Raw genomic sequence first — 27,018 nt, 5'->3', positions numbered from 1 at the left:
CTTCCCTTATCACTGATGCTGTAACTCCATGATATGCATCAACACAGTTTTGTGACAAATCATCTCAGATTTCAGGCAACACCTTGCTGTATGTAATCACAAATAACTGTAATATTATATTTTTCAAAAAGATAATAAAAAGAGATGCAACTATAGATGAACCTTTCCATTCCTCTCCTCACTTTCCCTCCCCTTCTTCCCTACCTGATCACGCTGTGCAGTAACACAATGTCCACTGGTTCCAGCTGTTAATGGAATGACCTACCATGCTAAAGAGCTTAGTGGGATGCCATTTACCAGGAATGCAAGCAACAATTCAAGGCAGCACATCGCAGAGAAAAATAGTACTGCTCACTACTAACGGAGTACTATCTGATACATGAAATGCACAAGACTGAGACATGAAGGTGTATGGCAGGTCCTTGCATGAAGAGCTATGGCAGAAGTCACACCAAGTATGGTTACAGGTAGTATTCGGATGAACAGATGGAAAATTGACCTGCTTCTGTTCCTCCTCTGCTATATCTTTTGAATTTTAAACCTGAGCTCACATTCTGCGCTTTCACATCAGACTTGCACTGCTGGTATGTAGCCTCAATGACACTGAAAGCAGCTGCATGAGCAGGAAGAACAGAATTTAAACAGTTAACTTTGGATGAGGAGAGAAATATGTCTGTTTTTATAAAAACTCTGAGAGAATATGTGATACTTAACTCCAAATGACATAAAAAACCCTTATTCCTTCCACCTTAACAAAAAGTACTAGAAAATTCTTATCTTCCAAACTTAATTTAATTACGATCTTAGAGATTGTTCAGTGGTTTACAGGAAACATTTCAAAGTTAGCAAAATGTGTAAATGTTTTTTCCAGTTCAGTGCTGTACTAACCTTAGAGTAACATACCGCTGCAATCTTGGTACAAATAGAACACCAGCGTAAAATGCTGTGTTTGAATTTTTTATGTATTTTGGGGAAAAAAAATCCATTTTAATGAGTAGCTTGTAACAGACATATTATACTTCTTGATGTTCTATCTCCGCTGAACAGGGGAGAAATGTCAAAGGTGCATTACCAAACCATCTATATTTGTGTATGTATATGTGTACACTACTATCTTAAATACAAAATTTATTCTGCTGATAATAAGCAATGAATGCATCAGAGCAACAGTGCTTACATGCTGTTTTAATGCTGATTCATGAATGTAGGTCAATCTCTTTGTGTGTGTGTGTGTGTATATAGCATCACTACTACAAACTCTGAACATCTTACAAATAATATCCACAAGGATATCCATGAGATCTGCTTTCAATATTACTATAGAAAGAAAAGCATTCATTCCTAGTGAGTAATGTGATGCTGACTGAACAGAAGGAAGAGCTACACAACTTGTTTATGACTCTAAGATAATGGAAAGCTAAATGTAGTCCCAAAACTCACATGTACATTGTGATACCACATGAAAAATATAAAATACATGAGTTTATTGCTCAATTCTTCAATGTCACACAGGGATCACAGCATGAAGAGCACTAAAACGGCTAAGTATACTGATAAAAACTGCTGGGACATAACATTAGAATCTGAAATACCTATTTAGTATTACCATTTCAAAGCAGATACAGCTCTGCAGTCATTTGAGATAAGGAGGGAAAGGTGAGGACTTAATTCTTGCTTTCTTTAACCTCATTTATTATGACAAATATAAGAGCATTCTGTCCAGCTTTTGATTTTTATTGTTTTACTTTGAAATTACAATTCACTGTTGATAGTCTTTTGTTAAATGGTTCTTTTTGACGAGATAAAAAAGTAGCCATCCATGCTACATTTCATGGATTTACCTTTTCACACAACGTAATTTTTTTTACAAAGTCATTTGCTATTTTGAAGGATAGTATATGGAAAGGACTAGGGTTGCCTTAAGTGTAAGTTTACTTAGGGGGACCATTTCTCATGAGGTAACTGGCAGCATCAAAAGAAGAGGAAATATTTATAGGATTTAGGTAGAACAAAGTTTATCTTTGCTTCTATCCACCTTCATGTTGGCAGCACTATCTTCCAGGATACGATAAATATAATTCTGTGATATCATATAACCACAGAATGCTTTGGATTGTAAGGGACCTAAAAGATCTTCTAGTTCCAACTCCTCTGACGTGGGCAGGGACACTTTCTACTAGAACAGGCTGCTCAATGCCTCATCCAGCCTGGCCTTGAACATCTCCAGGGATGAGGCATCCACAAACTCCCTGGTCAACCTGTTTCAGTGTCTCACCACCTTCACTGTGAAGAATTTGTTTCTAATATCCAGTATAAATACCCAAATTCTCCTCTGCAGAAAAACAGCAATGATCTGCAATGAACTTCCCATACAGCGTGACTGACTTCAGAATCAGGGACTACACTGCTTGTTGACATTGCAGAAATTAAGCACTAAACTCATAAGCACAAAACTCAGGAGTCACCAGTATGGCAAACAATGCACCTGAAGCTTCACGTATGGATGCCATTATGCCAACTTGTGTGGCATCAATACTAATGCGTTTCTGTTACCTTAATGACAAAATAGCGTTTTCTGTATGTAACCAATACACACATTTTACCCACATACTACACAGGAGGAACTGTGGTATGAAGGACATACGATCTGGGTTTCTGAAGACGGATAAAAGAGAGGTTTTTCAAAACTCATTTGACCTAACTTATACCGTTTTCACATGCATCCTATGTACTGCTTTCTCTCTGCAGAGGATTAGGCAGAATAGAGTAAGGAAAACGGACCTTTTTAGCACTAGGATGCACTACTGATTATGACAAGCAACATGTGGTGTCATTTCAGAATCTCACCATTCTTCAGGAAGACAATTAGGGCACTCTGTATCCAAGCATGATCGAATACGTAAATACTGCTTTTAAACACCGCACGCGTGACCCCCGGAAATGTAACCATCTGGGTTCTCACCCGGGACAAAAAGTTAAGCATCTGAACTCCGATGAATCTCACTTGTCCAGGGAAGCTTGCGGGATGGAGCGGAGTAGTACAATGGGCAGCACCACTCGCCGCAGGCTGGCGCTCTTAGCCTTGTGGCCCGGTATCCACCCGGCTCGGCTCCCCCACGCCTACTGGGCTGCTGTGGCAGTGGGCGCCCTCCTGGGCAGACACGGAGTGACGTCACCTTCCCCTCCCCCAGCGCCTGGCCCCACGCGAGTGTGCGGTGGCTCCGCATGGCGTGTGGATCGGTCAGCCACGGCCCGCACTGGGGCAGGCGGTGCCCGGCCCCCTCCACGCTTCTCCGCCCGCTCTCTCTCCCCGCAGCCCCGCGCACACACACACGCGCAGGGAAAGAGCTCGGCAGCAAGCTTTCCCTAACGCTTGGGGTCAGACAGACCCTGTGAGCCACACAGCGTAAGAGGATTAAAAAAAAAAAAAAGCCAACAAACAAATCCATCCCCAAAACCACAAACCCACGAAACGAGATCTTCGTCCCCAGTAGTGTACAAATGCTGTCTCCCTTCTCCAGAGGAGCGAGGCGGTGTGGGGGGAGGGCTGCTCGAGTTTCGGCTCCCAGAGTCGTTTTCTGAGGATTTTTCCCGTGTCTCTGACCTCCCCGCTCCGTCAGCCCCGTGCCCTCTTTCGCTTTTGTTTGCATTACACTTCTTCTGGAGGGAGGGGCGGAAGAGTGGGGGAGAGGCCGGGTGGGCGAACTCGCTGCTATTTGTAGCGGAAGAATCGGCTAAAAGAGACGAAGGAAAAAAAGGAGGGGGAAAAAAGAGCTAAGGGGGAAGGAGGAAGGAGAGAGAGGGAGGAGGAGGAGGAGGAGGAGAAACGGAGCAGCAGTTCGGGAATAGAGAGCGCGCCCGGGAGCGGCAGCAGCAGCCGCCGCCGCAGGAAGAAGAAAAGAACAGAGCGGAACGGAGCAGAGCGCAGGAGAGGTGGCGCTGGCAGGAGGAGGCAGGCGGAGAGCTGGCTCTTCTGGATGCTTGATTTTCGGACTGTCGTTGATTCGCCGTCTTCTCGGCGCCGGACTGTGATAGACGCGTACCAGTACGAAGAAGCAGCAACGGGGAACTCAGTTCGAAGCTACTGCTGCTGCTATTAGTCGTGCTGCTGCTGTGGGGCTTGGATTAAATTGGCCGCCCCGGAGACGAGCGGGAGCAGTAGAAGGAGGTGGCGGCAGCGGCGGGAAGCGGTAGCGGGCGTGCAGGCGGCGGCGGCGGCGGCGGCGGCTTTGCTGCTGGGACCGCAGAAGCCGGGATGGCCAGGTAACTGCCCCGCTCCTGACCCATTTTTTTTAACCTCGCTGCCTCTTTCAGCGCCTTTGTGAGTGTGAGCGCGCATCGAAATATGCGTGTGTGTGCGCGCGAGGCTGTGCGTGCGCGTGTGCAGCCTGGCACGCTCGTTCCTCACACGCAGCTCTGCCCCCGCCTGCCGCGGGGCTTCCCCGCGGCGGCTGCTGGCCCGCTCCCTTCTGCCCTCCTGTCCTCCCTTCTGCCCCTCTCTCCTCCTTTCTCGTCTCTGGCCAGTCTCTCACCCTGGTGGCGAGGCCTGCTCGGGCAAACGCGGTACGGGTACGGGGGAGGGAGCGGGATGATCGGAGTAGACGTTTCCACTGAATGCCACTATATACGGGCGGGAAGAGTGGATGCTACGCTAATTACACACTGACTGCTTTGTCGAGTGAAATGGTTATTAATATTAATTATTTAACGGATGGGTTGAAGAAAGGTAGAAGGGGTGAGAGGCGAAGCACGTGCCGCTGGAAAGGGACAGCCGGGGAGAGCGGCCGGTGGGCACCGCCGGAGCCCGTCCGAGGAGCGCTCTCTCCTCCTTCCTCCTTTTTCTCCTCCTTCTCCTCCTCCTCCTCTTCCTCCTCCTCCTCCTCCTCCTCCTTCTCCTCCTTCTTCTCCTCCTCTCTCTCTAGCTGGAGCGGAGAGGCACGGAGATGCGAAGCTTTTCACAGGTTAGGCTTTTAATTTCTTTGTTTACTTTCCCGAAGCCACTTGGAAAGGCAGCGCATCGGGCTGAAAACAGTTTCCCGAGCGCTTTCAAAGGGGTTCTTCAATTTGTTCAGCAAACTTAGCAGCAACCTCTCCACCATCTGCCCGTGCGAGCAGGCGCTCCTCACTGCTGCAACCGGGGTCCAAAGCTGGCAAATAAAACAGTTGTTTTCTTATTTTGCCTGTTTTCTATCTCTTCCCTCCCCGACAGAACTGTATTATTTCCTTTTTCAGTGATTACCACTCACTCTTGCATGTATGGCTTTTGAATGTCTGCGCCTTCTTGTTACTTCTCCAGACTGCTGTCATGCATATTTTATTGTTTTGCCTGGCCTTCGTACAGTTACTGCTTCGTGGAAGGATGGCAGCTTCTTCACCACGCTTACCACATGCATATTCTTGGTTTCAACATACACAGAAGGGTCATTTTCGCACAATAGTTAGGATTTTATGTGTGCCTTTACTTGTCGCTTGAGACAGTGTTGCATTTTAGGTGAGTCTGTAGATGGTGATTTGCTTTGGTGAAGCCTGCATTCTCTTGAATTTAGGGTTGATGTGGGAAGTTGTGATTGGCTTCTCAATGTTTCAGAGCTCGCTTCCAAGATGTCTTTTGTTTAGGGGCATGCAACTTCTGTCACGTTGGGACATTTATCAGGATTTTTGCTGTAGAGATGGAAAAACATATATGTACTGTACTTCTTCCTCTGGTATGTCCTACTAGTTTATAGTGTTGTAACATCAGAACTTAGTGTAAGACTGTATAGTAAATGTCATCATTTTCTCCTGGGATGAGAGCACACAAAGCTGCTACCATTCTTGTTATTAAACAGAGCAACTTGGAAGAAAATAAGATCCTCCCTGCTCCTTAAATACTGTGATATGTACTTGTATCTTACTTTAGATGGCAGGTTTTTGATAGGTTCTTTGAATTCCGTCTCATGAGGTATGCTATTACTGTTTTTTTAAACGTGTTAAATTGACAAACTGGTCAGTTTAATAAATGTAGCTGTCAAATTTTGCCCAGTCAAAATTGCTAAAAGCTGTAAGTGTACCGGCGTGGGATTTTCAAGATTTTATGAAACACTTTTTAGAGGAGTAGCTTTCCAGTTTTAGTTTTGTCACTGTAATATGGTGGCATATATTTAGATATTTCTCAACACAGAAATGATGCATAGTATTTTTGTACCCACTGAAATCTTTGCCTAAGTATAAGACTTCTACTCTAAGAAGGCACTAAGAAATTGATTATGGTTTGTGTTTGCTGTGGCGAGCTGTCAGGAATAGTGTGTAGAAAGGTAAATGTTATCTCAGTATTCCTTGATTTTAGGAGACCTTAAGGCCTGCTTTTAGACCTATGAGCCATACTATTTCTAAAATTGATGCTAAAAAATAATATGAATTAAGTGTTATGCTGCGATGGTTATGTAACTCGAACACCAGCACTCTCAGTGAACTCAACCAATGATAGTAAATCAGTGCTTAATCTTAGGAGAGCGTTTGCCAGATCAAGCTTTGGCATGTGCAAAAGAATGAAATGACTGGAGATTGAAATCTAGTCAGGTCAGTGATTCATCTTTCATTTTTAAGATTGCCCTAATTCCTGCATTTGAATAATTCAGGGACCAAAACTACACAAGCTGGTGTAGGAATTCCCCTTCATTTGCTGTTGTGTGTGTTGAGCCACTAGGGGCCTGTATAAACTGCTTTCATACAGCGAATACCAGTACATGGCATATGCTCACTCTTTCACCCGATGTTTTTTACACAGGTGTCTAATGTCAAAAGGAAAGTTGCTATTCGTTTATTCCTTACTAATAAATGAGATTGCAGATACTTAGGAGGTGCATTCAAATTGTGCATTATTTTCTGGGTGTTTTTACCCCACTTTTACCCCATTTCTTCCAGACCTGTATGGTGTCAAACATAGTTCTTTTCCTCCCTACTTTCCTCAGTGCTATGGCAGTTGGGAGTGAATATCTACTCGAGAGATGGAAATGTGGGACAAAATGAGATTTGAGTGTCTCCCCACATTTCTGTAAACAGAAAATCAGAGGTGTTGTGTGTGTGTTTCTTCTATCAGATTAGTAATGGTACAGCTCCATGCAAGTGTAGGGTTAAAAGATAAACTAAACAGGATTACTTGAAGGCTGGAACAGACATAGATTGATGGTGTATTTAAACTAGCTTTGTAAGTGTTACATAAGTTTGAGAGTGTGGCTAGAGCATGGTCAGCATTTATGGGACATGGGCAGAAGATGCACTATATATTTTTGAGTCTTAGTTTCAGAAATTTAAAATCCACCATTAGTAGCCTCTTGATGGACATTAAGCAGTAAGGTCAAGCACACATACATTGCTCCAATGTTGGTTTTTATTTTTTTAAGGCTGACAAGGCAGACAATTTGTAAAAGAGCACAGATGAAATATTTGCATATTGGATTTCCTTCAAAATAAACTTCCGTTACTAAGCTCTTTGAAAAATTTAATTTAAAAGGATTTTCAAGCAGAATCACAGTAAGGACATACAATCAAAATGCAGTTTCTTTGTGGTATTTTTTTTTTTAATAAGCTTTCTTTAAAACGGCAGAGTGATTTATATCATGTGATGTTGGGCCAGTTAGAGCAAAAGGCTTTTTGTCATATTACTGACAGTTGTGTAAATATTGACTAAATTTAATTTTCTGAAATATATGTGTGCACACACAGGTAAAGTGGTGATAAAAAGTAAGGAAATCCACTTTAAACATCTCTAATGATAGACATGTTCAGAGCTGGAAGTCTTGCTTAGTGTGAGTGAACTAAGGCGATGTCTCCAAAATACGGAGGATAGGCACTACATTTGCACTTCAGATATCAAAAGGATATAGCACATGTCTGCAGACCATTGTGCATAAGTTTTTGGAATTTTTAATGTTTTGTTCTTTAACAACTTGAGAAAAAGATATATTTGCTATATTAAGTTCAGCAGCAGAGAGTCACGTAATGGCTTCTTTTCTAACAGGAGCTTGCTTACCTTTTAATTCTGTTTAAAAACAGTTGGCATAAGGCAGTTAATGTACAGTATTTTTATGAAAACTCTGTTTTCATATATCTGTGAATTGCTTTCTTGTTCACTTACTCTTTTTTTCTTTGGAAAAGGCCATAAATGAAGCTAATTAGTGAAAGTATGCTGGCAACTTGGCAGCTTAAAGCAAGAGTCCATGTTTAAAAATGCTCCTTCATATACTGTCAGTGATTTACTGAGTAGGAGCAAAGAGGAACTGTTACTTCTCTTGGTCATCTGCTATGGTGAAAGCTGCAGTACAACTGGAAAGATCTGGTGATACAGAAAAAGATTACATGAGAGTGCTTTGCTGGCAAATACCTTTGCAACAAGCTTCACTTGTTGTTTAAGCCGCCATGTGCTAATATAGAACCGTATGTCTAGTATTGCACAATTTTAACTTAAATTGCAGCTTAGATGGCTTTTGGTTAGTGATTGATAATATTCATTAAAACACTGCACATTTGTGCCTTTCTGTAGGAAATTAATAGCTAAAATGCAATGAAAATAGATACAAAATAATATGAATAGTTTGCAAAAAATAGATTAAATTGAGTACATCACTATGTAAATAATGAAAGCATTTGCTTTTTAAAAACATGATTATTTTTCACATTTTCCCAATTCATTCATAAAAGTGACAGTTTATACTAGACTCTGTTTATTGTCTGATTTTTAACTACATCACCATGTATACCTGGTTTGTATTTCCCTCACATGTGAAAACCTACATCTGTCTCATGCTTACATGCAGTGGAAGCCTTCTCCATAATCTTTGTAGCTTTGTAATATAAAAAAACCTAAACAGGAAAAAAATCTCCGAACCAAACAGTGATTTATCTTGTAGTAGAGGTCAAAAATATGTAGAGAATTTTGCAAAAAAATGACTCTACAGTGTATGCTTGTATGTGATATCTATCAGGGTATTGAGTTTTCTTTCAAATAATGTGGAGAAAACTTCCTCATTCTCAGACAACTGAAATTGATGGAATTTTAGACACTTTGATTTGCTGTATCAGAGGACATGCCCTAACATATTATCATGCACTGTGCTGTGCTTCTTCATAGTCAAGCATAGTGGAGTTATTTGAGTTTTTCAGTAATCTTTCAATTATTGGAGTCACTCCACTGGTACACAAATTAATTTGTTGTTTGCGGACAATCAAAATGGATGTCCTGGTTAGTGCCAACCAAACTGCTCACATACTGTTGTAGTCAGATAATGCATACTTTTCCTCCAAGCAATATATCAAATATGGTATATGGAGTAACACAAGCAAGCATTTTTTTTTCCCAGTGCTGGAAAATACGTATCTGTAAGTCAGAGTTCAGTAAGTGATGTGTAACATCTTCTTCATTAGAACGTAGAATTGACTGATTATCCTGAAGAGAATACAGTCGGTGCTAACCTGACTGAAGCAAATGTGACTTAGGTCCTAAATTTGCAACTAGGTATACATCATTCTTGCAAATTTGCCCAATTCCATTTCAATTTCATTGTCTCACCTTAGTTTATTCACTGGTTTAAACAGGAGTCTGTCTTTTTTTTTGTTAATTGCTTTGACTCAGTGAATGGAAACCCAAATATATTCTGGCAACAATGTGAAAGGCTTTGACTTTTAGAAGTAATTGTTTGCTGAGTTTGAACTCAGTAATTCTACTGCTTTATAATAATTGAATTTAAAAATTCTAAAGTATATGTTTTAATTGCCTGTAGGCTGTATACTGTTATAAAGCTTTAACTGAAAAAGGTGAATTCTGTGTATGAGGAATAAGGAGACTAATTTCCGTTTTGCCTTTCCCTCTCCATCTCCCTTTCCCTTCTTCTCCTTCTTTCCCTTTCCAATTTTTTACTTTTTTTTTTTTTCTTATCTCATATTTGTGTACACTTTTGTAAAACAAATGCTTTTTTTTCTTGGAAAAAAATAACATTTCTTTCATTAATGAGGGATATTCTGTACTTTGTACTTTTCTTTCATCTCCTTATTGCCACAGAGAGAAGGTGTTTATGAGACAGATGTGTGTCATGACTGGTAGCATAGCCATATAGTTAATTTATCTGTGATCACCTACATAATAACATTTCTGTGAATTACAGGGGTTTTTTTTGGTAAAGGAAGAGGCTTTTCCACACTGTGTGGTATATACTGTAGACAGGATTTTTTTTTTCTCTAAGAGACAGTTAATAGATGTAAGGCTAGAGATTTCCTGCCCTTAGTTTGTAGTGATGTGAACATCAAGTACATTATTTATTTAGCTCTTATGCTAAATTTTACTGAAATATTTTAACAACTGTACTGTGTAAGCATTTGGTTATTTTTTTCATTAACAAACAGCTGTATTTTGCATGTTAGAAAACAAGATTTTTTTAAAATGAAAATTGTCTCATTTTACTAGATTAGAAATTGTCTGCAGATGTGTAGACAAAAGTAATGAATTTGGTGTGAAAAATTTCTAAATCACTGGTCAGAAAGTAGGACAAGAAGTTTTATTTATTTATTTGGGTTCGTTTGGGATGATAGTGTATCTTAGAAAGCTGCTTAACTGCTACCCAGTGCAGCTGTCCTTCCCTGAAAGATTAGGTTTCAGGAGCAATGATGGATGTTGAATGCCTGTAGCCAGTTGTGGGGTTTGCTCTGAGGTCAGTGGTACTGATGGAGGATAGGAATTTACAGCCTTATGTCTCTACAACAGTGTAACGGGTAACATTTCTCAAGAAAAAGGAAAAAAACCCAACAGTGGAAAAAAAAACAACCAAACACAATCAACCCCCCTCTCCCTCACCGCCCTCCCCTTCTCCTCCCAAAAAACCCCAAACAGATGAAAAAAACCTACCAGGTATGGTATATTCAGTGGTGAGCTTGTATTGCAGCATAGTTCAGAAATCTATCCATGATAGTCAGAAAGTGTGAGTAGATTTGTGAATAATGACAGATTTTACTCACGAGTGTGCCCTTTTGTTTCACAGAAACAGCCAGAAAACAGCTATAAAAAGCAAAGACAATGGTGTGACTTTATTTAGAACTTCTTACATACTATTTTGCAGCCTGTTAACAAATTTGGAATTTACATTGTTGAATTGTTATTTCAGTTGCTTTGGATATGCTTAAAATTTTAACAGTTTATCAAGCATGAATATACTCTTTTGTTATATAAGGACAGGTTGTGTTTTCTTTTTTTAGTGGGAAAACCATAGTTGTTTTCAGCAAGCTTAACCAAAATAGAGCTGTTAATTGTCAGTGATGAAAGGGTAGGTATTAATCAATTAGAAAGGGTAAATGATATTGTTACTTTTTTAGTCCAGGTATCACAATATATATATGTCCAGTAAAAATGGAAACTGAACTGTCCTTTCAAAGAATTTGTTAAGATTAGACTTTCAGGTTTTTTTATTGACTGCCTACCTTCCCTGAGCTGTTTGTTCCTGTTACACAGTGATTAACTTTTACAAAGTCGATTTTGATGGAGAAGGGTACATGACAAAATGTGGTATTACTTTTAAGCTTGCAAAACTTTGAGCTGTTTTAGTTGATTTGTAAATTAATGGGGTTATAGATGGATTTTTCGACCAATCATTAAAAAAGCTGTCCTAGTAGTCTCGAAGACTTCGGTTTTTTTAACAGCAGCATTGTTTTACTCAGGTCGATGGTGGTTTTGTTTATTTGCTTAAGTGATGGCAGTTTTTACCTCAGGTAGTCCTAGCCATGGTTAAATTCAAACACAGAAAAAGCTTAACAAACCCCCTGATGGGTTGATTTATAGTTCTCTCATAAATCACACAGAATCATAGAACTTTAGAGGTTTGAAGGGACCTCCAGAGATCATCAAGTTCAGCCTCCCTGCCAAGACAGGATCCCCTAGGATAGTACACACAGGAACACATCCAGGCAGGTTTTGAAAGTCTCCAGAGAAGGAGACTCCACAACCTCTCTGGGCAGCCTGTTCCAGTGCTCTGTCACCCTCACTGTAAAGAAGTTTCTCTTGTTGAGGTGAAACCTTCTATGTTCCACTTTGTAGTCGTTGCTCCTTGTCTTGTTGCTGCCGACCACTCAAAAGAGATTGGCCTCATTCGCTTGACACCCACTCCTCAGATATTTGTTGTATTTGATATATTTATATGTAGATATATTTATATATAAATTAGGGAGTAAGAAGCATTTTTTTGGGAAAGACAAATGTATTTAGCAAGAATCAGTTTGGAAAAGTTTTACATCAAGGAAATGGCATTTTGTCAAATGCCTGTGTACTTCACTTATTGGCAGCATGCCATCAACTTTATTTGGAAAACTGTCTTTGCTTAAGTAATAAATATTCACTATTTGGTAAACTGTTAATGCATTTTACTATAAATAACAGATGGATTCAGTGATTAGTGTTTTTTTTCTTTTTAAAATGAATTTATTTATTACAAGTCTATTTAATAAAAAATGGAGTTTTGCAAATTATCATTAAATGTATCAGTGGCCTGATCTTGATTGACAGCATTTTCCAAACAGTGGAATTGTTTTGCTTCACTTGTTTGGTGATTTGGATATATTTTGATAATGCTTTTCCTCAATTTGAGAAGCATTGAATTTTTCAATGTTGAACGGCATGTGAAGGAGAAAGTATGACATTAACTTGGAGAAATGTTTGACTTAGTTGTTATTATTGATACTTTAATGCAATTTTTTATAAAAATGGGAGTAGATAATCAAATGTAATTTTTTTAGTCACTAAGATCCACAATTTTACACCTGTTTCCCATTTATAATTTTTTAAATCTGCCTTAAATGGTCATGTGAAATTTCAGCAAACTGAATAGATGAGAATTTTAAACATAACAAGGGCAGTAGTTAAGATAACATTGTACTTTCTGATGCTAACAGGTGGAACAGATACATGTCCTTCTAGTCAGTGTAGTCCCTAAAAGGATAATTGATAGGACTGTACCTCTGGCTGGTTTATTCATAGGATTGCTTTATTAATGTGGTGCACAAGGATAGTCTTATTCCAGAGGTATTATAAAGCATGGAAGTAGCTACTGAACTCTTAGAGATGTGGATTTCTCTCTCTGTAAGTCTTTCTACTTTTTAGAAGAGGATACATAGCCTGTAAATGGTGTAGTGGCTTGAAACTGTTGCTTCATTTTCACCAATCTCAGCAGTCATCCAGGCTAGAGAGAGATTAATAAAGAAAGGAAATTAGATTTTATCTGAATTGTGTGTAGAAGGAAGATGTGATGATATTTTTCTACCATGCTGATTAATTGCTAGAATGTTTACATAGTAACCAGTGTTTTAACAGCTATATTGTCTGTGTAGGTAGGTTTGCCATCTTGATGCAAAAGGTTCCCTGGCTTATGGCTTAACTCAGTATTACAGATGCTAAGTCAGAACATCCCAGCAGAGCTACTTCTGAAGTTTGTACCTGTTGTTGTTGTTATAGTGGTGTTAATATCTATTTCATATTTCATGACAAAGAACACTTGTGAACACCTAATTCAGCCACTTGAAGGAGTAAAGAGTAAAATTTTACAACCTCAGAAGTTTCCCACTACAGCAAAACTGCCACAGGATCAATGCCAAATTGAGTGCTGTGACTGAGGATGCCCCATTCCTGCATCTCTTTTCTCCAAGCTGTTCTCCATCCTAGTTTTGCACTTCCAGCAGCATTTCACCTGGAAATCTCCCCTCTGTATGAAAAATGGCACTTGGTAAATCAAGGAGAAGTGCATGTTCCTTGAGAAATATTTGACACCTACTTCGTTCCAGCTCTTCCATACTGTAAGTCACTCTGTCTTCAGTGAGTCTTTAGGTATCCTTTAAAGGTAGCTGTCTGCCATAGTTTTTGCTTCTCCTTGTTAGGCTATATCTGATGGGGTGAACTCTCAAAAACTCTGATAATGGCTTTCTAGGCTATGCTTAGTTAAATTGTGAATATTGGATGCTTTATTTGTGTTCTAGAAATCTCTGAAATCTACTGCCATTGGGATCTCAAAGGCTTATTTTTGTTTTTCACATCTTCTGCTAGGTGGTGTGGGCATGCCATTTTGCAACTCCAGCTTTGACTATATATAAATATGTAGAAAACAGACTTCCAGTGTAAACTCTTCTGTCCACTGGTGTACTTAAAATATTGTATGTGTACTTGCACACCTGCCTTTGTGAAGGTACTTGAATAACTGCTTTCTTCTATGTCTCAGATAGGGTACAACATTGTCCTTTGGTCCTTCCTGAAATCTTTACTTTCTCATCCACTTTCCTTTTTTTCACATCAGGAGGCTCTTCACATTCAAAGAAGGAACACATCAAGAGAAATAGATCTGCTTGACAGTCTCTACTGACTTGCTGTTTCTGGATAACTTCAGGGGTGTCACAACAAAGAACTGTGTCTCTTGGGTGTCATTTTGGTGTTTTTGTCTCTAGATGCAGAGGTAGCAGATTCAGATCTAACTGTGAGTGCTGGCTTTCTTCTCTGCAGTTACAGCCTTCCATTTAAGTCATTGTGTTGTCTGGTTGAATAGCATTGCTTAAATCGAGTTTGTGTCATAGTGAGTCATTTTTAACTGAGGCACAGTCCTGATAATTTTTTTTCCCACAACCTGGTGAAAGAGGTGCAAGTTCACATTTTGAGGAGTACAGAATGGAGTAATGTAATTACTTCTACTGGAAGAAGACCTTTAACGTGCGTCCAGCCACTATCTAACTATGCTAAACCATGTCCCTTAGCATCACAATTCTGTGTCTTTTAAAAACCTGTGGCCATGGAGATCCAGCCACTGTGCTGAGGAGCCTGTTCTACTGCTTAATAGCTCTTTGACTTAAGGAGTTTCTTGTGATGTCCATTCTAAATCTCCCCTGATGGAACTTGAGGCCATTTGCTCTTGTTCTAGCACTTCATACTAGGGAGAATAGTCCAACCTCTACCTCAGATATAGAGGATGGTAACGTCTGCCTTTAGCTTCCTTTTCTCCAGATTAAGCAAAAACTACAGGTTTCCAAGGGTTCAAGCTGACTTCATTGCCAGGTTCTCAGTGTAGAGAGCTAGATATTTTTCAGAAGAGCACAAAACTGCTGCGTTAATGTTTTGAAGCATTGAATTTCATCAGTAGACACCATTTGTCAGACTTTTCATACTCACTGTACTTCTCTTAGTGTTGCTGTGTTTAAGAATTTTAAAACAGGTTCTCACTGTGCTTTTTTCACTAATGTAGTTATTATTCCAACTGCTGAGTTTCAGAGGTATTATTAGTGAACAATGGCTGCTTTTCTTGACTTAATACATATACATACACATATGCAGTGATAAGCAGGATTTCCCCCTGCTTTTGTATTTGTAAGTTTTGTGTTTGTTAATGTAGGGTTACAGTCAAAGGTACTTGTTGCATTACTAGATTTCTAGTGTTGCCTGGAGTTGCATGTATTTATTAAGCAGCTGCTGAGTGGACCTTAGGGGTATATTTTACTACTGGCAATGAAGTTGTAAAAGCTGTTTGTGTTTTGCTGAGAGCACAGGTAACCACACACCCTTGACACAGATGATTGCTTGTGACTTTGCTTGCTCATTTTAATGCTTTAAAGCTAATCCTGAAATGCTGTAACGTGCCTGAATCCACGCAGAGTCTGGACCTTCTTTCAGAATTAGTTTCTTGGCTATTTGGACATAGCTTTCAGTACTTGCATGTTTTCAGAGTCCCCTTCTTACAAAGACCAGTTTTCAGAAATATCTCTCACCAAGACATTGTATTTCACAATGTGTTGCAGATCTCGTTTTGACTTTTTCTCTTTGTTCTCTGTTTGCAAATAGCTCAGGTATTTGGTGGATTAAGATTTTGATTTATCAATGCTTTCTTTCCTGATAAGCTGCTTCCAGTTTTTACCTTCAAACCTGCTGAAAGGAAAAACATACTCAGATTTTCTTCTCTGTAATTTTCCCCTATGTTTTACTATAATGCCAATGAATTATTTTTTTTTTTTAGAAAGATTTTTTTTAATGAATGGTGTGTAATCTGGGAGAAACAAAGGAAGTATATCTCAAAACAATTATCCCTTATAGTATTGCCTTTAACATGCAAAGTACTCATAGGAAAACTAGTGTCTTTCTTTAGAAGACTGTGAAAATATGTTCTACATTTATTGATTCCTTTTGAATTTTCAGTATCCCAATCTTTCTTAAAGCAAACTATGATGAAGCTGTGTGAGAGGGCTTAGTGTGTGACTGGTAATCATATAACTGATAATGGAACTAGCATCAGTGGACTGAGTTGATGTTTGATTACTTAGATGATAAGCAGAAATTAATTTCATATTCTCAGATGGGCAACAGCATCTTACTTCTTAGGTGGAATATATAATACTAAATCAGCTCAAACTTTAGATACCTATGCAGTCTTTTATTTGGTGTCTACATATGGGACAAGTCCCACGATTAATTTGTTTGCACTGTTACTTACTACTTGCTCTATCAAAAATAGTTTTTGAGCTGCATTTTTAGGATGGCTCAGAGGTATGAAGGAGTTGTACACTTGTGCAGCACAAATACACTGCCCAGACAGAGAGATTATGGAGATCTGCAGAGTGAGAAAAAATAGTCTAGAAAGCTGTACTTTGAAAAAATCCCCTTACTGTTTGTGCCATTACATGTAAGGAAATCCTTATAGGCATCTTCTTTAGTCTAGAATTTAGTCCCTGGTTTGTGTTGTTGCCTAATTCCTATGAATAATACCAAAAAAAGAGTCTGGTTGTAAACCATTCTCATTTTCAGTCTTCCCTTTTATCCTCTACTAATTATCTGGAAATCGAAGGATAACATTAAAAAAAAAAAAAAAGATATGTAGCTAAAAATAACTGCACGTGTTGAGAATCAGGTAACCAGATACCCTGAAATGACATTACAAATACAGAACATTCATGACTGCTGCTAATGCTACCATATCAAATCAGTGAGGAAATCTAAGTGGCTTTTTAAAGTGTTGGGATGAAAACTTTCTACTGTAGATTAACGAAGGACCATTTTAAACCAGTCCATCATTGTGGAAGGACAATCCTTGTGTGCAAGCACTCCTTGGCAATAAGAACTGTGTGCTGCTTATGACTCACTTTATTCAGGCTTGTACTCCCACAGTATCAAATGAATTTAATAGCACATCAGATTAGTAGGAGCTCTTTCTTTGTCCTGTCATTCTATGTAGTAAAAGTTTATAGTAAATATATGAAAACATATAATGAGAATGGAAGCAAGGACAGAAAGAGTAAAGAAAAATATTTAATTTAACTTAATTTAAGTTCAGTGAAGAAGTGAGGCTCACTTGTACCCATAAGCAACATATATCTAGGTGTCTTCATAGCTATGTAACATCACTGAAATCCACGAGGGTACAATGTGGGTTTAAAAATAAACATGTGTGGTTTGAAAACAAGCATGCACAGAAGTGGTTTTTTTTTTAAATTTTGAATTTAAGTCTGGAGGGAAAGGAAGTGAAAAAAATAATTTCTGCTTTGGTCTGTATTTTAAATTTTACTTCAGAGTATTCCATAGTATTAACACAACTGACAAGAGATGGAGTAGTTTACTGATTTTCTTGGTTTATGGAAAGGATAAAAGTAATATACTAATATTTCTATTTAATATTGTTGTTTTTTCTTTTTCATGCACATACAAAGCAAGCAAGCATCTCCAGACTATTGAAATGTAAAATAGACAGGGCCTATTTTTCTATTTGTGTGCATTGTGGAACACTGTCATTGACTTCAGGAAAATAAAATTAATAAATAAAAGGTCCATAAAAAGATGGAATCTATTCTGAAAGTGTGATCAGTTTATGTAAATAAAAGGTCCATAAAAAGATGGAATCTATTCTGAAAGTGTGATCAGTTTATGAACACACTCCTTTTTTTTAATGTGACATGTATAGGAACACCATTATATGTGCCACTTTGCAAGGAGTTTCTATCGTTAACCAAATGAAAAGGCAGCACTGAACTGCTGAACTCCATCAAGCCAAGGGACTTTTATAATTGATTCATAATCATTAATATTTTAGTGGAGATCCATGTCAGTATTTATCCAAATATCTTTTGAAATTGTGCAAAAAATCAGAGGCACAGTGTACGCTGAGTTTTGTTGTTGGATCTGTTCTAATTTTTTTTTTTTTTTGCATTTCATTGTAACATCCATTTTTAATACTAGCATAACAAAATACTGCACTAGATTTTTAAAGGTGAACTAGATTGCTAAAGATTTATGGGTGAAATAGGAAAGGAAAGTTTTAAATAGAAAGTAATCTTATTACTGCTTAGTAATTTATCTTGTGGAGAAGTTGCAGAATAAAAATTCTATTGTTGTATATAGAATAAAGGGATTGGTAAAATTTAGTTCCTAGTCTAGTAACTGAAGAAGTAAGCAGTAAAAAAAAAGACACAAAACAAGATAAATTAGTCTTTCTCTCCCCCCATATGGGGCTTGTGCTTTTTTATGTAATTTTATAGTGTTGTGATTTTTCATAGTTATGTAGCGCTGATGATGGAGAAATAATACAGGTGAGATATTTTGGCAGCTTATCTTTGCATTTCAAAAATAATTTTGCAGATACAGAAAAGAGTGAACAAGTTGATTTTTGTGAAAATCTGTAGAACTGAATGTGAATAGTAGTTGGCATTTAATTGTAAATTATGATGTATAAATAATTTATTTTTGGTGGTTTTATATGTGATGTTACGTATCAGTGCTCTTTGTTTAAAAATGGGCTTTATGTCCACTGTTCTTTAGCTTTAGGTTTACCTTCTCTTAGAGATTACAACCTTTTTCCTTAAAGAGCTTTCTTCATTACAATCCAAGTCCTGTGTTCTCTTATTTGAGTACCTTTTGTACATTTTTATTGAAGTGGATGACCTGAAGAAGAAAAAATACTTTGGAAGCTGTATTTGCTCATGGGAAAAGATCTAAGAATATGAAGGGGTGTTTTCTCTAGGTAGTTGTAAAACTAATTTTAAGTCAATGTGATTTTAACAGCTTGATTTGATGACATAGACTGACATGTATAGCATAGATTTGTTTTGTTTTAAAAATACAATGTTATTAAATTATATGAACCACTTGGAAGTTGTCTTCTAATTTCCTCTTTGTCCCTTTACTTCAATGAGTCTTTGATTCCTCATATAGCTTTATAGAATTCAGTACACAGGAATAAAAACAGAGCTATCAGATGACTTTCTACATATGATAAAGCCTAATATTAATAAACCACAAATAGAATGGTAATCATACTAGTCAAATAAAGCTAGAGGCAGGAGAGTATTTCTTGGAATTGCAACACTAAGCCCCATGTTTTTCCTGCTCTGTGAGAGTAAAAGCTGTCTCAGAATTATGGTTTTTTTTCCTTATTTTTTGTAGGCCAGAGACACTACTAGATGCATAATCTATTACTTGTTTTTGTGGTTGCATTTTTTTTTATGGACTGCATTTTTTCAAAAGTAGGTTTTGTAGCTGGTCTGTATCAGTATTTTCTACCAGTAATATAAATGAAGTCACGGTTTTGGTGTGCTTTTGATGTATGAATTGGTAATGCTCATGATTAGAAGGTCATCCATCAACTCTGGAAGAAGGTATTAAATAAGAATCGTAATCATGGTTAGCATTAGATTTTGCATAAAAAGTAAAATTGAAATGGAAACATAAACTAAAATCTTTCAGGCCTAATTTTGAGTTCTGTTGACATCAGTTGGAATTAGAATACAGGATGTTACATTTAAAAGAATGTGGACCTTCTAGGAAAGCATTTGTATTAATTTTCTGTTTCATATGCATTGTAGCCTGTAAATTGCATGGGCTGCTAATCCTAAAAATATTTTACTGTTATCCATGATTAATTTCTTTTTGTCTTTGTTCTTCATAGCCTGGTTTACCAGTAATTATCACAGTATTGGTTGTTATTTGTGTGAAAAACATGATAGCTTCAGCTACTATTAGCATTCTGTTTGACGTATTTTTTTTTTTGTTTTTCTGCTTTATGACTATAAAAATATGCTGTTCCCTGCAGTCAGATTTTGGCAAGGTCTGGAAGGATTTTTCTCAAAGCAGTTCTGTGTTCAGGTAAATTAAAGTCACTCTAAGAGCTTTGGGGATTACTGAATCAATGCACATCGTTTTACATAACATTTTCATTGCTGGGTATGGAAATATATTTAGGAGTTGTCTTACAAGCTACCAGCATGATTTTGTCAAGTACGTATATGTTTTGTTTTTAATTTTTCTTCTGTAACTGCTGTTTGTATTCAATGCACATTATAGCTCTCTGAAGACCAAAACCACTTTTCATTATTGCCTTTTATCTGTCATACTATTTGAATGATTTTACTGGACACTAGTAAAGTAAGAAATTGATACAAGCAAATTATATTTCTACTGCCAGGAAATCACTAAAGGAAGAGTAGAATGTGCCTTCTATAAAATGTAGTATTTTAGTAAGAAATTTTTTGCCAAAGTATATGTAAGTTGTCCTCTTTCTGTAACTTTCACTGTAGGGTATAAACGTTTACAACTGCAGTTGACTTCTAAAAATGATGTAGAATTAAGTCACAAAGATTTTTATTTTTAAATTGATAATTTTTTCCCTAGGAAGTAAAAAGCATTATGTATACTACAAAATAGATGGGTTTCTTTTCCTTCTTTTTAGTCTTGGGATCTCAGGCATGCAAACACACATACACAGACAAATGCACACGTACATAAATCATGATAATTTTATAGTGGCTTGAGAGATTGCATGCATGTTTTAGATGTAGTTGCTTCTTCTGCACACCAGAAACTTATGAAACTTTGAGATTTTCTTGTTTGTTTTTTTTTTTTAATTTGCTTTAGAAAATAGAGTTCTTGAAGTGCTTTTCAGATTTGAGCCGCTTAGATGATACAATTTCTCTAATTAATTTTAGACACTCTAATCTCCATAATGTTAAGAAATCTGAAGTTCTTTTAGTACAGGAAGGGGTAGTCTAGACTGAGTCTCTGAGTTTTTAGCCAATTCCCTTTGATGTGAATTAGTTTGGGGCAAATTTCCTGGAAAAGTAGACCATTTTTTATCTTTAGTTTTTGTTTTTCTGTAGGGGGTGTAGTCATTACTGACTGTGACTCTTTAAACTTTCTTGTTCTGAATTTGAACTGAACATTTTTGATACTTAAATTACTTATTTGAATTACAGGAGTTAAACCAAGAATTTTTAATGAAGCACTAATAGTTCTAAACAGAAATATTCCTTGAGAGGTGTGACACTTGAGATTTCTCAATAAAGATATTGCTATCTCTGAATTACATTACTGCTGGGATAGAAATTTGCTACCTTTATGTTAGATGTGTTATTTCTTTTTCTTTCACATTCTCATATATATGGATTTTAGACTAATATTATAAAAGAAAAGACAACATTTGAGTGTTTTCATCATCAGTATGAAATTATTATGCCTCTTATTATTTAGTTATAAAGCAGATTTGTCTCAAGTGACACGGCTTTATCTTTATAGTAAAGAATACATTTCCTTGCTTTTTTATAGTTTAATGATGCGAACATTTGAAATACCTTTTGAGCAAGCTGCTCCAGACTGGTTTGTGCTTTTACTAACTTTTATTTATTTTTTGTTTCAAGTAAAGCAAAATCTTTTGCAGCATACATGATGAGTGGATAAAGTACTATAAATGCTGATTCAAGCTTAGTCCTTTTATGGTCATCCTAATTCAGTGTGGTTGAGAAATGAACATAGAATGTTAAAACATGTCCTGAAAAGATGAATATTCTTAAGATGCCACACAAATGGCATGTGACAAATCTAAAACTTCGATTTGCACTTATGTTCTGTTTATGTGGTTGTAGAAGTATGAGGATACGCTGCTTTACTGTTACTGTCAGGATTTAGTCATTTGTGTGGATATTAAAAAAATATAATTTAAAATCATAGAGTGGTTTAGGTTGGAAGGGACCTCAAGGATCATTCAGTTCCAGCCTCCTGCCATAGGCAGGGACACCTCCTACTAGAACAGGTTGCTCAAGGCCTCATCCAGCCTAGCCTTGAACACCTCCAGGGAGGGAGCAGCCACATCCATCCCTGGGCATTGTAGCCTGTAAATTGCATGGGCAACCTGTGCCAGTGTCTCACCATCCACACTGTAAAGAGGCTTTTTCTAACATCTGGTTTAAATCTCCCCTCTTTCAGTTTAAAGCCATTACCCCTTGTCCTGTCGTTACAAGACCTTGTCAGTAGTCCCTCCCCAGCCTTCCTGCAGGCCCTCTTCAGATACTGGAAGGCCACTATAAGGTCTTCTCAAAGCTTTCTCCAGGTTGAAGTGCCCCAACTCTTGTAGCCTGTCCTCACAGGAGAGGCACTTCAGCCCTCTGGTCATCTTCATGGCTTTCCTCTGGACTCACTCAAACAGTTCAATGTCCTTTTTCTACTACTTGACTAAATATTGTTTTCACATAAAAAGTAGTAAAGACTAATAGTAGAAAGTGACTCTCCAGTGTCTGCCTTGCTGGGCTCCTGTTGTTTATCTGGGACAATAGGTTTTGTGTATTTCAAAGATTGCATATTAATTTTTTGACAGTTTTCTGCAACACTTTTTAGTCATAGAAAAAATGTAACTTCTTAAATAAGAGATATTGTGACAGTCTCAAACCATGTTTAATTAGACCTCATCATGCAGCTTAAGATGGCATCTGTTTTCCTGAAGCCCAATTATTGCTGTCTGTGCTCTTTTTTTAACTTCTGTTTTTTTAATGAGGATTAAATTAATTAAAATAATTGAATAAGATTAAATAAACAAACAGATAAATGCAGCAAAGAAAGGTAACCTTTTAAATATTACAATCACATAAGCATTGAACTGTTAGCATGCTGTCTTTGACATACAATCTGATAAAAGACAAGGATGTTTAGTGGTTGTTAATCTAAGATCTGTGTATTGATTAATGTAATGCCACTGTGTAAAAGCTTAGATTTACTGCAGATTCTGTGGATGGCTGGTGTTCTTGCATTTAGGTGGGCTGAGGTAGTTTTGTTATCACCTGTGAGAGTAGCATCTACTTACTTTGGAGGCCTTATTTCCTATACTTATCTGCTGCCAGTGCCAAACAGGTATACTTCTTTGTGTAAATTTATGATGTACCTATCTGACCACTTCAAGTCTGATTGAGAACTCTCTGTGTATCTTCCGTTGTTCATTAAAAGCCACCTAATCTTCACTGGCCTACCCTTCATGCAGGTGGCTTGGGTGTAGAGACCTATATGTTAAAGCCTCCATATCTCATTAACATTCCTAAACCATCTTGTTCTCATACAAAATTTGCTATAAATTAGGGAGAAAATTATTTTAAATGTGATTTAAAGAAAGTTAAGTGGATGACCCATTGCAGCAAAAGGGCTATCTGTCAGTAATAAATCACAGCCATGGGAGGAAGAAACTGGTATTGTATCAAGGGTGAGGAAAAGCAGCTGAAAGGTTTACCTAGGGAGGCTATTGTAGTACAGAAGAAATAGCTGGCCCATGAATAGCCTGGGGGACAAAAAAAGCAGGGGAGGCATTTTAAAATTAGCTCTGAACTAAATTAGAAGTTGTATTCTGAGTGTTTATGGATCCTATCTGAGATAAAAATCTCCTGTATACTGTCCAAGAAAGTGAAAAGACTGCATAGGTTGTAAGTGTAAAGACTGAGATGTTAAAGCTTTCCAGCAGCCCACACTGTCTCATTTGTGTTCTTCCTCTATTTGGTTTATGACCTAATTGAAGCAAGTCCTCTGGGAAAATATGTGATCTTGCATTTGATGTCTGCCTTCATCCAACTGTATTTAGTTTTTAGTTGCTTGTCTCTGAAACAGAATATAGCTTTAATGCAATTTTATCTGAGATACATGATTTGATTTTGTTTCTTCAGGAAAAATGGCATCATTAGCATCATTGTCTGACTTAGGAATTGTTGTGGGCCATCTTGCGGCACCCTCCATATAGGCTTCTGTTGTTACAGTTGCTGGACTATATTAAGTAGCAAGCAGTGCAGAATGCTTGTGATTGAACACTGAGATCTGGTTTGCGTATTCCATAAGTGAGATCCCCAAGCATTTGAGAAGAGCTTATCCTGGTCTTTTGTCAGCCAAGACATTAAGAGTACTCTCACAGGTCTAAAAATTCCAGCAAACCCCCCCCCCCCCCCCCCCCTCACTTTCAAAACCCAACATGTACTGTTTAGTACTATTCTTCAGGAAAAGTTTGAATAAAATAGTTTTGTTCCTGCCTTCATTTCTATTGCCAAGGAATTCCCATGATGATTTATGTTGCTTGTACCAGTGGCCTGAAATATGAACTACTTGGCCTTTTCTTCTGACCACATATACTGATGTTCCTAAGCTATGTTTGAATGTTAAGGTAATTTAAAACTTTTAACAGTTTGGAGCTCTGCTGCATTGAAGAGAAATCTCCCGAGGCAATGCAATGGAGGGGTAATTAATTAGTGTGAGATGATATTTTTCCAGAATTAATATTGTTTATTAATTTTGATATTCAGAGCTCTCACCATCCTTGACCACTGATTTTAATAATAATTGATTCTTTGCACCATCATGGAAACTTTATACAGATAATAACATAGGATCTTGAAATAACTTGAAAAAATAGGTTAACATTAATTGAACTAGTAGAGGAGACTCTTGTAGCCAAATACCACTTGCAGTCAATATACCGCTTGTCCACTAGATGGGCTCAAGGAGCTCCTTTCATAGCAGAAGGCTATGGTGAATTACAAGAGGTTTTAAGTATTTGCTCACAACATACTATCTCCTGACTTGCGGGGCTCTCCACAGCTTGAGACAGTACCTAAGCGCTTTCAGGGAATTCTGTTACTTGTCAGCCACTGAGGCTTCTGATTCCTCCAAGGCTTCACAGAGTGCTGGGAAAGGAGGCAGGCAATCGCTGACCTTGTCTCCTGGCTCCTCTGGATGATCTTTGTATCTCCAGGATTTCATCTCTTAGCAGGAGACTTTCAGGTATAGGCAGGATGTCTTGCGATGTGCAGTCTTAGCATGATGTCATGCTGGCTGTGCAGGCTGATTGCATGGAGGCATTTAGAGCCTGTTCCTGGTAAACTTGAGGCAAGCAGTTTCCAGGCAGTTCAGCTGAGCTAGCTTATAGCTTTAGCATAATGCTGTAGAAGGCAGTGGCAGAATCACTGCCGTAAACAGAGGGCATTGGTGACAGGCAGTAGCAAGCAGCAAACAAGCACAAATACAGTGGCAGGGAACCCAAGTTTGGGAAAAGCATAGGCCTTGCACAAGGCAGGCACAAGCTAAGCATGTGTACCTTGTTTACCACATGAGCAAAACAAGTCTGGACAGGCCAGAGTCCATAGACTCAGTGGCTCCAGGTTCTTTGTCTTCTTTCTCATGGTTGCTTCTCCCCAAAACAGAAGGAGGGAGAGCAGAAAAAAACATGCCTGGGCAAGCCAGTACATGGATAAGCCTATTTTGGCCTATTTGGCCTACCTTGACAGGCAAATACCAGCTCTTCTCTTCTGACAGGTTCAATGGAGCTTTCTGCTTTTGCCAAACAAGTTGCATGTGTCTTTCATGATGAAGAATTTGAGGTATTTTCGGTTGGTGCCACTTGATAGACATGCAAGCATTGTTGTTTTTTTTCTTGTCTGTTATTGTGGACTAGCTTCATTAAAAAAAAGAAAAAACTCACACAAGAGCACCCAACATGGTTATAACATGGTCAAAAGCCACTGCTAGGAGAGATGTGACAGCTCAGACTCAGCTTCTGTGCAAAAAAACTGGCAATGCAGATGTCCAGCTGCAGGAAGTGCCTTCCCCTGGCACTTGTTCCAGTGAGAGGCAGTGACACTGGGAGCAGGTCAGTGATTTGCTCAAGTAGAGCTGAAGGAGGAAGTGGTAAGGTAGAGAAGGATCAGAGAATGTGAGAATGAAGTGGGCTGGTGGAACCATACTGGGCAAAGGTTCTCTTTGAGAAGTAGGAGCCACACCCCTCATGTCACCAGGCAGAAGGAAGTGGCCTAAGAAAAGGAGAGGAGTAGATATAGGCCCCTGCTTGGGAAAGCAGGTAAGTCCCTTCCTGGCCTCCCTTGCCTTCTCAGTTACCCTTGCACAAGAGACATAGAGCACTGGTTCGGCAAGAGTGCAGGACCCAGGCTAGCTCAGCTGAAACGCGCTTTCTCGCAGCCTTTTTTCTCCTCTTTTCTTGAGGCTCACTCGATCTGAGGAGCCCAGAGGGAGGGAGGGAGCGGCAAGCAGGCGCTAAGTGCTCGCAGGAAGGTGAGTCAGAGGGCGGTGCCTGGTGAGAGGCAGATTTAAACGAGGAGCTCGCTGCTGTCTCTGCTGAGTGCAGCGCGCGCCGCTGGGAAGAAAAAAAAAAAACAAACCAACCCACCACACCTAACAACTCGCAGCGGACCTTCAGGATAGCAGACATGGTTCGAACTAGGTCCAAGCTGTATAATACTTGTAAAACTGTGGGCACCCAAACAGAGCCCACCTGTAGGAGTGCAGGCATCCAGACGTCTGGATGTGAGGAGTGCTGGAGCCTGGCACTCGACACAGGCAATGGCTGCATTAGGTGTGAGCAGATTGATTGTCTGCTTAACCTGGTGGCTGAACTCAAGGGAGAGGTGGAACGACTGAAGGCTGAAAGGGAAGGTACAAAAGAGCAACATGCTCTGCAGTCCCCCTTGCCAGAGGGAGATGAACAGAGCAACCAAGAAGAATGGATGCAGGTGCCTGCCAGAAGGGGCAAGGGAAAACCCTTCCAGCCATCTTCACATCCCCAGCTGCCCTTACATAACAGATATAGGGCACTAGAGGTTGAGGATGAGGTAATCCTGGAGCAGGCAGAAGCATCACCGGCTGGGAGGGCAACTGAGACAAATCAGTTGCCCCCTCGCATCAGAACAAGTACCCAGAAGAAAAAGAGGAGGGTAATTGTTATTGGTGACTCCCTTCTGCAG

At 38.7% G+C, this 27,018-nt stretch overlaps 1 protein-coding gene across 48 annotated transcripts in view; it reads left to right on the top strand.

Annotated features, from left to right (window-relative positions):
• PTPRD (protein tyrosine phosphatase receptor type D) overlaps nt 1-27,018 on the top strand; it is a 1,747,466-nt gene that overhangs the window by 1,257,363 nt on the left and 463,085 nt on the right. The window contains exon 1 of one of the 48 annotated variants that reach the window (XM_064140307.1): nt 4,211-4,263. The exons of 46 other annotated variants lie outside the window; for them this stretch is intronic. The gene's annotated coding sequence lies outside the window, so the exon portion shown is untranslated. Of the gene's footprint in view, nt 1-4,210; nt 4,264-4,919; nt 4,962-27,018 lie in introns of those variants that run through there. One more of the 48 variants, XM_064140309.1, reaches the window with a different exon arrangement.

This window comes from Pogoniulus pusillus, chromosome Z (assembly GCF_015220805.1).
Source record: "Pogoniulus pusillus isolate bPogPus1 chromosome Z, bPogPus1.pri, whole genome shotgun sequence".
Lineage (NCBI taxonomy): Eukaryota > Metazoa > Chordata > Aves > Piciformes > Lybiidae > Pogoniulus > Pogoniulus pusillus.
This window is presented reverse-complemented; position numbering and strand designations above follow the sequence as displayed.